The sequence below is a fragment of the Pipistrellus kuhlii genome, unplaced genomic scaffold (genome assembly GCF_014108245.1).
Source record: "Pipistrellus kuhlii isolate mPipKuh1 unplaced genomic scaffold, mPipKuh1.p scaffold_m20_p_1, whole genome shotgun sequence".
NCBI lineage: Eukaryota > Metazoa > Chordata > Mammalia > Chiroptera > Vespertilionidae > Pipistrellus > Pipistrellus kuhlii.
In genome coordinates, this window is record NW_023425404.1 from 80,961,393 (window position 1) to 80,974,016 (window position 12,624).

Below are 12,624 nucleotides of genomic sequence, written 5' to 3' on the forward strand. Positions count from 1 at the left end.
GAAGCCCCTAACTGCAGCTTCAGACTCCTTTGCCATGTTGTTTCTAACTATTTGGGTTTCTTTTTTTAAAGTCACATAAAAATGTGTCTAATCTGAGATTCTGGTGTCCATACTAAAAGTGTAGGTTGAGGTTTTGATTCGTGTGGAAAATCTAATTAGAACTTTTGCTACTCATCTGACTGTTGGTGACAAGTTCAAGTGCATTAACTCCAATGATTCTAAAAGTAGATCCTGACCATTTTTTTTGCGACAATAAAAGGACTTACTTTAATACAAGTTTGGTTTAAGAGCTTCTGAGGGGAAATGATAAGCCCCATCCAGCACTGACACAACTACTTCCCCGCTCTGAGCAGAAGAGACTGATGGAAGATAAGATTAACCCACATTTTATCTGGTCTCCAAGGATTATGTTTATGTGTTTTGGCTATTTTGTTTTGTTTAAAATGGTTAAATAATACACAGTTAAGTATCAGGTTAGCATTTCTTGGAAAGTGGCCAGTGCTGCAGAATTCTCTCTAAATATCTGAGCTTAGAGAAACACTTCCAGTTTTCTAAGTTCTTGTAGGCAGTTACTTTCGTGTTTGAGCCATTGTTCTGCTAGATCATCTGCAGGGAGCATGAAGTGTAAGGGATGGAGTGAGGGGTGGGAGTGTCTTTCTTGAACTGAAGCTGTTAGTGTAGGCTTAGCGGGGAGATGCATTTTCTGTTATGCTTTTCATTGCAGATTCTGTACATCTGTTTTTGGGAGGAGAGCTGCTACTCAGGACAGGATTTAAGAGACACATTCCAAGTGACCTTTAAGAATCTGCATGGTGGGAGGTCCTTTTCCTGAACTCTGGGTTGATCCATTGTGGACTCAACTATGGAAGATGATAAAATAACATGAAAGAAAGAATGGTCCCCAGCATGCATGTTAAGGAGTGGTTAAGACTGCAACTCAGATTAAAGTCCTTTGGAAAGATCTCTGTGGTCTAGCAAATTGCCCGTGGAAACAGTCCTTAAGTTCACCAGCAGTGCTGCGAGATGGGCAGTGCAATGAGGTGGGCAGAGTGCCTGCGTGCGCACATTCCTGGCGTTGACTTTTGAGAGCCTCTGTCACAGTTGTGTTTAGTACAGGGGACAAGAAGGTCCTTGTGCTGTGGCCTCTGACTAAAACTTGAACCCAAAGGCAAGTCTGGCTATTTGTCCCAATGTCTTCATTTGGGGTGAGGAGGAGCACTTCCCCCACTAGTAGTCCTTTTCCCCTGTGGAAGCCACAGGGGTAGCTGAAGTCTTCAAGGAGCTCTTGTATTTCTCTGCATAATGTAAAGACTTGCTATTTCAGGATGACTTACCTGCTCAATGACACACGTTTCAAATAAAAATTTTGCATGAAAGTACCTATGTTCATTGTCTTTGGCTGTGGGTGCCAGAGATGACTTGTAAGCCTAAAAGGCTGGTCCCCAGATGGTGTAAGTAACAAAGGGACAGGTGGCCCAAGATGTCCCAGCACCTTTATTCTCCACCAAATACTAGTATTTTCTGGGTGCTGAAGCTATTCTTCACGTTTTTCACAAAGGCTTGCTGACATGGGAACTTGGTTTGCATTTCGAGTCCATCACTAACCATGTGGCCTTGCACCCTTCTCTACCCCAAATTCTGTTTTCCCATCTAACCTCTCTTACTCCTTAACTCCTTTTCAAATATATAGAAAATCCCCTGGCACACTGTGGCATTCCATGCATGGAAAGTGAATGTAGACCTGTACTTTATGGGGAACAGAGTAAATAAATGTGTGTCTGACAGCTTATAGGTTTTAAATCCAGGCCGGCCTTGCTCTTCATTCAGAGATCCATCTCATTTCTAATGCTGGGGTTCTAGAAGCAGAAGCACATGCTTTCAATTTGTTTCTAGTAGCTCAATAAACATAAAAGTTGTTGTTTCTGAGTTTGGTCCTTCTTTCCAATTTAAGCTCCCTGTCTTTCCTATTAGCCTTTGTAGATGGCTGTCTTTGTCCCTTCCTTGGCTCTGTGTGTGAGGGGGTCTCAAAACTTGAGTGTACCAGGGCCCTTGTAATAGTGTGAAATTTCAGATCATGTTGAGATGTAGGTTTTAAAATAAGAGCTATTTCCAGTTAGTTGATAATTGAATCCATATATTAAAATTTAACTGAAAAAGACCTTGACCAAACCTAAGAATCAGAGAACCCAATCCTGGGCCTGGCTCTGTGTTAACTAGCTGTGACCCACCACCTCTCCTACTCTGGAAGTGGAGAAGAGAGATTGAACTAACTGGGTTTTTTTGTTTGCTTGTTTGTTTGTTTTTCCAACTTTGAGATTATATAACTGCCCTGGCTGACATGGCTCAGTGGTTGAGTGTCAACCTATGAACCAGGAGGTCATAGTTTGATTCCTGGTCAGGGCACATGCCTGGGTTGCTAGCTTGATCTCCAGTCATGCGGTATGCAGAAGGCAGCTAATCACATATTTCCCTCTCCTTCCCTGAAATCAATAAATACGTATTTTTAAAAGATTATATAAATATTTCTTAGAAAAATTGGAAGTTTCATAGGGTCTTTTGCCCTGCCTGAAAAGTCCAGAAGTAAAATGATTTCAAAATTATGGCTGCAAATCGGGTCATGGCCAAGGCAGAAAGCCCTGCCATTACTTTTTTTTTTTTTTGCCAGGGTGGTCTACTTCCCCATTCCACTAATTTATCATGCTCTCTCCTCCACTCCATAGCTATGGAGCAGCCAAGAGGCCGACAATCTTGAATTCTCCCAATATATTATTCTTAGGTTAGAGCAGGGCACTGAGGTGTTTATGAGCCTGGACATCAGCCCAAGGCTCACAATTTGGCCGCTTGGGGTTCTTTTTAAAAAATTCTTACCATTTATTCAACACCTGTCATTTGCCTGGTACTGTTAGATACTTAATAATCATGATTTCTAATTCTAAAAACTGGTCTTAAATAGATGGTTACATGTGTTTTTTTTTAAACAGAAGAAAATGCAACTCATTAAAGTTTAATGACTCTTCTAAAGCATCACAGAGCTGGTAGGTATTAGAACTAGATTTAGAATCCAGGTTTTCTTCCACACCACACAACACCTACTATAAGGAAAAGTAGAACAATAAATTGCACTTAGTATTTTATCCAACTTTCATTTCATGGCCTAGTATTCTCATATAGCAATATCTATCTTTCATAGTATTAGTAAGAAAAATAGTTGTGTTCTTACCCTGAGTTTTGAAAACAGTGTTATCACAGATAACAATAATAAGCTATTCTTATCCTCAATAATAGGACAATTTTCTTTTATTGAAAATAAGAAGCCCTCTGATTGAAATATAAAACACAATATTCTATTTAGTAACAAACACCTAAAACACCAATTTTGATCCATTTCTGAGTCCAGCCTGCATTTGTCCATAATAGAGAGAATATTAAAATAACAAGTTCCTGTAGAAATCACAGAATTGACAAAATTCAACATGATGATGGAGTCTTCACAGACACAGGAAACAAAGCTTGGCACTTCCACACAGCCATAAGTACGTGGGATGATTTCATTTTAAGTTAATGTTTCTTCAAGTCATACATATTCCCCAATGTCTGCTTGACGAAATACCACAATCGCCCTGGGGTCTACTTTCCTGTAGTCTTGTGTAGACTTTGGTACCACCCCAAAACCCAAAGGGAGATCTGCAATGGAGTACACCACCACTCCCCATACTGAGAAGTATTTTTAGTGATTTGACCCAGATTCGCATACAGGAAGGACTGCTCTGCTCCAGCTTTATCTACACTTTGTACTTGCCATAGGGTGTGAAGTAATCCAGAGCTCTGATATGCAACTGGAATTTGTTAACCTTTCCCAAGCAGGTCCCCAGGAACATCCGCTTGTAACCAGAGACTTTAGCAGCCAACTTTAAGACATTTTTACTCACACAGTACACCCAGTAGGAGTGCAGCCTGAAACAGTAGGTGCCATCGGGCCTATTGTCCAGCAGCTGAAGATTCTCCCTGATATATTTTGTTACCTTCTCAAACATGACACAGGCCCCATTTCCCCACTGTTGGAACAGTGGATACTGCTTAGGATCCTTTTAAGTGCACTTAGTTTCAGGGATGTTTGAATCTCATCAGGTAAGCTTCTACCCCACACATAAATCTTCTCCAGGTTGTCAACTTGTATTTTTTCATAGGCTGGAAATGCTGTTGGCCACTGTATTGCTTAGAATTTTGAGGACAACAGCTCCAAGGAAAACTTAAGTGCCAGCCCTTTCAGTCCCAACTGACCATTGATGTGGATTCAGCTGGAGAACCCAGCTCTTCTCTGAGCTATGGGAAGTTTGTACCTGATTACAGAGGCTCCATTTACTCTTTCTTTTCCTGGTTGCCTTTCTCTCTTCTGTGCTTCCTGCTGCATTAACTGGATGTTTTTACCTTCCTCAAGCACACTACTGTATTTCCAAGATTATGATGGCAGGGTCGGCTTGTGGAGAAATAAACCCAAATGTGCATTTATCTAGAGTTTCTTTGGGATATTTAAAACCAGTTATCAACATAAGGAAGAGGGGAAGACAAGGACACTAATATTGTTGGGTCCCTCCTATGTACCAGGTATGTTATATGCATTTTATTTAATGCAGATTATTTCACTAAAAAGACAATGGGTACAGAGAAGAGTAATTCTTTACAGAGGCAACAAGCAGCAAAGCAGGGATTCAAACCTATTTCAATGCCCCAAAGTCCATGCTATTTATCTTAGCTTACTGTACCCTAGGAGAATGAGAGAATGATCCTCCAGTAAGTCAGGAAAGTCAAAGGTAACAGTTTATAATATTAAATGAATCTGTTAAGATTGGGTTCAGCTGTTTATGTCAGAAAATTGGAAACAATCATAAGTTAAACATGAAAGCTATTTCCCTCACACTTCAAAGGAATCCAGAGGCAGGCAGTCCAGTATATTAGTGCCATGGCAATTGTATCTTTCTGTTCCAGCATTCTCACATAGTGCCTTCCATCCTTAAGGTAACCTCATAGTCCAAGATACCTTCTAGAGTGCTAATCATCTTAGACACTTTATAGGTAGCAGAAAGGAGGAAGAATTATTCTTAACTTCCTTTAAAGAGATTTCCAGGACTATTCTACACTTTTCTGCTTATATTCCATTTGCTGGAACTTGGCAGGTCAAACTAGCTGCAAGGGAGTCTGGGAAATGTAGTTTTCAAAGTGGGCACCATTGTGGGTCTGAATAAAAATCAAAATTCTATGACTAATAAAGAGAGTGATGATAGTTATTAACTGGCAACCAGCAGTCAATGCCATACTTAAACTATGTCAGGGCATTAGCCTCAGGGGGGATGGATGTTCACCAACCATCCATCCTATGTCTCTGTGGAAGGTTTTGTGATGGGAACCTTGCAGGTAGCAATGAAGATTTTGTCTCACCAAAGATTAAGGATGTTGTACCATATAGGGAGTATTTAATAGTACCTCCTTTCCCAAGAGGGAGTAACCACAAAGCCAAAAGGCCAGCTATAAAGATCCACCTTAGCAGATCAATCTTAGGCTCTATCAATCGCAAACCCTTGTTTTCCTGGGTGAATCACCTTCAGCAGAAGAAAATGAGTTTACCACATTAGTGCCCATGGTAAACAGAAAAGTGTGAGGTGAGTGGCAAACAGAAGTTTAGGTGCCAAGTTTCTGGGTTCTGGGTTCTGGGAACAACAGACTTTGTTCACCCCTGACTGTTCTCCTATGGACACTCATTGCACTTCTTCTGAGGCAGAGATGTGGATTCTGAGCTGTCTACATCAAGGGTCCCAGTAATTTTCAGGAGAAGATCTCAGGGTGATAGGGCCAGTGACCACGGAAATGGAGAGAGCAGCACAAGTACCTGCATCTTCACTAGAAAGGCTGTGCAAATGCCTTCCTGCCTCAGATTAGTCCCTTTCCACTTTGGCCACCCTGCAGTTTACCACAAGGGAACCAGTACTAACTCTGAGCAGTTCAGATAGCTGGGATTACCACTGAATATTCTGCTTTTTTAATTATTTTCTTTCATGACAGTTGCAGTGGAAGAGTTCTGAATTTCCTTTCCTGGTTTGTTGAGATTTTTATTTGTACTTTTTGTTGAAGAAAATACAACCCAGAAACACTTTTTAATTTTTTGTCAAACTATATGACTAAATTAAAAAATGAAACAGAAACCACAAGAAAAGATTTAAAGATGTCAGGTGGGGAACCGTTGCCACTGATGGCATGTTTATGCACCATAAATCAGCATGGCATAAAATACTATGCCCCCTGGTGGATCTGTCTCTGAGAGGCAGCAGAAGAATTCACTTCTGACTGGTTCGGTGTGCTAAGCTAAGTTGGAGGGGAAGCCAGGAAAGTGGGAAAAGACAACTACTAAATTTCAACAAACCTTGAAGACATGCCATTATTTGTTTCATCATTAAAAAAGAAGAAAATGCTATTAATTAAAGTATTTCTTGCCTTAGATTTAAGTGTATCCCAATTTCAGAGATGTTAAGATGTGAAAAAGAGAAGAGCCCATACAGCTGGTGAAGTACAGTAACTAACCTTCATTCCTCACTCTCTGGGGCTCCATAAGCACACCTCTCCCCTGAGGCTGGTTCTGCAATGACCTGTGATCCAGGAGTTCCTGACCATCTGCACAGGCAGCAGAGACTTTTGGGCTGTAGCTTTGAAACTTGGGTGTGTGTTCCAATGCCTGGAACTTGTTAAAAGAGAAAAGGCGGCTGATTTAGTATGTCTGGCAAGGGAACTAAAACACTTATTTTTTAACTAGGACATCACATGATTTCAATGCACTTAGTCCCATAGACACTTAGTGAAATTCTCTGGAGTATTCAGAAGTGTTTTAATAGACCAGAAACCAGAACTTTTCCAGTCCTTCCTGGCTCAGAGTGCCCCTGCATGCTCATGCCTCTCACTGGCTGGCCTTAGCCTTCTCTTCTTTTGACAGCATCTATTCATTCTTCAGGTCTCACTTTTAAGTCTCAAGTTTTTCAGCAGCTTCCCTGACCTAACCAGGGTACTTAGGTCTAAATATGATCCCCCCAAATTTATATGTTGAAACCTAACACCCAAGGTGAAAGTGTTGAGAGGTAGGGCCTTTGGGAGTGATTAGGTCAGAAAGGTAAAACTTTAATGAATGGAATTAGTACCCTTATAAAAGAGACTCCAGAGAGTCCAAGATGGTGGCAGATTAGGTGGAAGCTACACTGACCTCCTGGTACAAAACTGGAATTCCAACTAAAATATAGAAAAATAATCCTGAATAACCAACTGAAGACTAGCTGGAGAGAAATCTTATAACCAAGGACATAGAGAGGAGGCCAAATCAAGTCTGGGAGGAAGTGTGGAAATGTGAGAGAGCTGGCTAGACTCCCCCAGGGAGCAGCAGAAATTCTGAAGAGATATCTCATGGGGAGGGGGGTGAGAGGGGTTCCCCCTAAGAAGTCTGGAGTCTAAATACCAAACCTGGAACCCCAGCCTAGAGCTCTATAACTGGGAAAGGTACCCAAAAACATCTGGTTGTGAAAAATAGTGGGGTTTTTGTCTACCAAGTATAGATGGCTAGAAATGCAGATACCCTCTTAAAGGAAAAACACATAAATTTCAATTGCAGCCACTCACCTATGGCCCCAGCAGAGGAAGGGCAGAATAGACTAGAGCTGTGTGAGGAGAATCTAGGGTTGGTGTCTCTGGGGGAGAGAGCTGTGAGGACAGCTGCCTGGATCCTGTGCTGAGTCATTCCTCCATACGGCAGAAACCATCTTTCTCAGGCAGACCTTTCCCATCCATGCAGCATTAGTCTGGGGGGAACAAATAGCCTCACCCTTTGGAATCCTTCTTTCCCCACCCTGTGGAGCTTAGCCCTGACTAGACAGAGATTCATTAAGTGGCTGAGGCTAATAGGCAGCTTGCAGGCAGAGACGGATCTCTGGGTGCTTTGAGTATTTGCCTCACCTGCTCCTGGGCTTGGGGCTAGTAAAAGCTGATCTTGGTGCACAGCTTGGTCCTTTCCACATGCACCCAGGCCCAGCAGAGGAAGCCACAAGTTGTGGATCATTGATAGATCCAAGAAGGTGCTCAAGGCCAGGCAAAGATGGTGTCTGACATTGGCCTGCACCAGAGTCCCTCAGAGAGACCAATAACCAGTAAACTCAGTAGCTAGTTTCAGACAACAGAACAGGATCCAATAATCATCACAAGCAGCATATCCACAGGGAGCTTTTGGCAAGCACCAAATCCTACTGAGGTGAATTATGTTTCATGTGATCATCACCTGCACAGCAACCTGCATGCTGTGTTGGGGGTTGAGCTCACATATGAATGGGCCAGTAGTAATTAAGACTCAGTTACAAAAAGGAAGGCCCACACAACATAAAAAGGGTCATTCTTAGAGCACCCGGTTATGATGATCAGGAAGACTGTGCCACTGGCTATCACAGGCACCCTACAAAGACAAGGAGTTTAGTAAATCTACATAATTCATAGAAGCAAAGTCAAACAGGCAACCAAGATAGAGAGAAAAGGCCCTAAATGAAGGAACAAGGGAGTAGTCCAGAAGAATAATTAAATAAAGTGGAGATAAGCAACTTATCAGATATAGAGTTCAGAATAATGATTACAAGGATGCGCAATAGCATGAGAAAGGATATATAAACCATAAAAAAGACTACTAAAATTGAAGAATGCACTGGAAGATATAAACAGTAAGCTCAATGAGATAGAGGGTCAAATCAGTGATTTGGAAGATAAGGTAGAAAAAAAACACCCAATCAGAACAGAAAAAGATGTAAAGAAATGAAAACAGTTTAAAGGACCTTTGAGAGAACCTGAGTATCAACATCCATGTGACAGAGGTATCAGAAGGAGAAAAGAGAGAGCCAGGGGATGAAGCCTATTTGAAAAAATAATGATAAAAACTTCTCCTACTTGGTGAAAGAAATAGACTTACAAGTCTAGGTAGTGTAAAGAACCTCAAACAAGAAGAATCCAAAGAGGCCCACACGAAGACACATCATAATTAAAATGCCAAAGGTTAAAGACAAAGAGAGAATCTTAAAAGCAGCAAGAGAAAAGCAGTTAGTTACCTACAAGGGAGTGCCCATACTACTGTCAGCTGATTTCTCAACAGAAACTTTGCAAGATAGAGGGGAGTAGCAAGAAATATTCCAAGTGATGAATAACAAGGACATACAAGCAAGATTACTCTACCCACCAAAGCTATCATTTAGAATTGAAGGCCAGATAAAGAGCTTCACAGACAAGGAAAAACTGAAGGAGTTTATCACTACCAAACCAGTATTACATGAAATATTGTAGGGTATTTTTTAAGAAGAAGATGAAGAAGAAGAAGGAGAAGGAGAAGGAGAAGGAGAAGGAGAAGGAGAAGAAGAAGGAGAAGGAGAAGGAGAAGGAGAAGGAGAAGAAGAAATTAATAATAAAATGGCAATAAATACATGTCTATCAACATTTGAACCTAAAAATCAAAGTAAACAAACAAATCTAATGAACAAAATAAACTGATGAATAAAATAAAACCAGAGGCATGGAAATATGGAACAGCCTGATGACTCTCAGAGGAAAGGGGATAAAGAGGACAGAAAGAGATTAAACAAAGATCTTACATGCATATATGCATTACCTATTGACAAAGAAAATAGGGTGGTAAAGGCCTGGGACAGGGTGGGAACCAGGTGGAGGGGGACAATGAGGGAAGATATTTCTAATACTCTCAACAATAAAGATTTAAAAAGAAAAAAGAAAAAAAATTCAAAAGTTAAAGAAAAAGAGAGAATCATAAAAGTCACAAGAGAAAAGGCAGGCAGTTACCTACAAGGAAACTTCCATAAGATTGTCAGCTAATTTCTCAACAGAAACAATTAAGGCCAGAAGGGATTAGCATGAAATATTCAAAGTGATGAAAACAAGGACCTACAACCAAGGCTATTCTAGCCAGCAAGACAATCATTTAAAATTGGAGAAATAAAGAGCTTCCCAGACAAGAAATAGCTAATGGAGTTTGTTACCATCAAACCACATTAAAAGAAATGTTAAAGGGCTTGTTTTAAGAAGCAGAAGAAGAAAAAGAAAAACAAAACACATGAACATTGTTAAAAAAAAAACACAAAAACACTAAAATGGCAATAAATATGTACCTATAAATCACTTTTAATGTAAATAGTTTAATGTTCCAATCAAAAGACACAAGGTAAATGAATGAGGAAGAAAATAAGACTTGTGTTTATGCTGTCTTTGAGAGACTGGGATGTCTGCTTTTATCACTCATTCAACACAGTACTGGAAGTCCTAGTCATAACAATCAGACAGAAAGAAATAAAAGGCATCCAAATTGAAAAGGAAGAAATAAAACTGTCATTATTTGCTGATGATATGATATGATATTGTATAAAGAAAACCATAAAGATTCCACCAAAAATGCAACTAGAACTGGGGTGGGCTGTGTTACTCAATGGTTGATTTCTGATCAGGGCATATGCTCAGGTTGCAGGCTCAATCCCTGGGATAGATGGACTTGGAAAGTATTGTGCTAATTGAAATAAGCTAGTCAGGGAAAGATAAGAATCATATGATGTTACTCATATGTGGAATTTAATGAACAAATTGAACTAACAAGCAAAATAGAGACACACTCATAGGTAGAGAGCAGGCAAACAGCTCACAGAGGAGGTTTTGAGGGTGGAGGAATTGAGAAAAAAAGGGGAAAAAAGAGAGAGAGAGAACTCATGAACATGGACAATGGTATGGTGATTGTGGGGGTAGAGAGAGCTGGGTGCACGTGGAAGAGGGCACAGGGGATACAGGGTGATGGAAAAAATTAAATTCTTAAAAAGAGGGTTATGCAGAAAAAATAAATAAAACTATAAAACTCTCTCCTGGCAGCAGGGGGTGGGAGGAGAGGAAGGAGAGAGAAAGAGAGAGAGAGAGAGAGAGAGAGAGAGAGAGAGAGAGAGAGAGAGAGAGAGAGAGAGAGAGGGAGACTCCATAAGGTCTTTTGCCCTTCCACCACAACTAGAGGACACAGGAGAAGTCTTTGGCCCAGAAGAGGGCCCTCACCCCCCATGCTGGCACCTGACCTCAGACCTCCAGCCTCCAGGATTAAGACATCAATTTATGTGATTTATAATGCACCCAGTCTGTAGTGTTTCATTACAGCAGCCCAAACAGACTAAGGCATTTAGTTTTAGCTCTGAAAAACTCTGTCCCTGCACAGCACTATGACTGTAATGCAGTGTATTTAAAGTGTTGAGTGTCACTGTCCCCTCCTCCTAGGCAAAAGGCATTTTGAGAGTTTGGATTCTATGTATTACCTGACTCCATGGAGCCTAACAGTCTCGTACAGATAGACAGTAACGGTTATCAAACATTTTTTTAAAAGCCAGAACACAGCCATTCAGATGTTAAACAAAAGGAGGAAGTAGGGGCCACCAGGTCCTCTATTTTATTTTGGTAGAGCAGGAAGTGAACACCATAGCACAACAAAAATTTACAAGTCTGGAAGTGTTTACACCAAAGTATTAACAAACGTTATCTCTGGAATTGGGATTATGGGTATGTATGTATTGTTTACTTGGATTTTTCCATAAGGCATAGTTATTGTAGCTAAAAAGGAGAAAGGTTAAAAGAGAAAGGAAAGGGAAGAAAATGGATAGTGAATTGAACTGGATCTCGAGATGGTGCATGGGGTAGGAATTACATGGGTTAAGATGGGGTAGTTGGGGATCTACTAGGCAAAGGACACATGGGGAAGGAGACTCAGGGTTGCCCTACCAAAGCAGAGACGGCCCAGCAGCCAGCATTCAAGAAAGGTGGCAGAGGGCTTGAGCAGGCGTGGGTGGGAGGAGAGCAGGATGCACCCTCAGGAGTCCGTACACAACCTCAGCTGGGCCCTCACCGCTTGACATGTGGGCTGTGTGGACTCATCATAGAAAGGGCACCACCACTGGAGAAAGCCAGCAGAACACACACAGCCTCTTCTGACCCATTCACTCACAAGGTCCAGTCCAGTTTTACCCTCATATCTGGCCTTGGGTAAGTCAGAACAAAGTGACTTAGGAGGTCCCCATTCCTGTTGGCTCATGGCTACCATCCTTTCAACAAGGAACAATGCCTTTTATTACAACTAAAGATAAAATCCAATACTGTTTGATGTGACTCTTGACTGAAATGTACTCTGAAATCAATCACTCAGTTATTGATATCAGGTTATTTTCCTTTTTAATAGGAGAATGGGGGATCTTTTAAAAAGGCCTTTGAAAGTGAGCTAGAGGTGTGATAGCCAGCCTCCAAAATTAACTCATAATCCTTGCTCTAAGATATTCATATCCTTGTGGAGTCTCCTCCCACATTAAATAAGCCTGAACTTTGTAATAGATCAGCATTTTGCAAAAGTAGTGGTTTGTTAATTCTGAAACTAGGTCATAAAAATTTTAACTTGCTGACTTGGATCCCTCACTTTGAGGGAAGCCAGCTGCCATGTCAGAAGGACACTCAAGCAGCCCTGAGGAGGTCCACGAGGTGGACCTCCCACCAATAGTCAGCCCCAGGTTGCCAGCTATTGGAGTGAGCCACATTGGA

General features: G+C 41.1%; 1 pseudogene; it reads right to left on the reverse strand.

The window, feature by feature from the left end:
- Positions 1-3,553: 3,553 nt before the first annotated feature.
- LOC118727648 lies at positions 3,554-7,428 on the reverse strand (annotated as a pseudogene).
- Between the last annotated feature and the right edge of the window lie 5,196 nt (positions 7,429-12,624).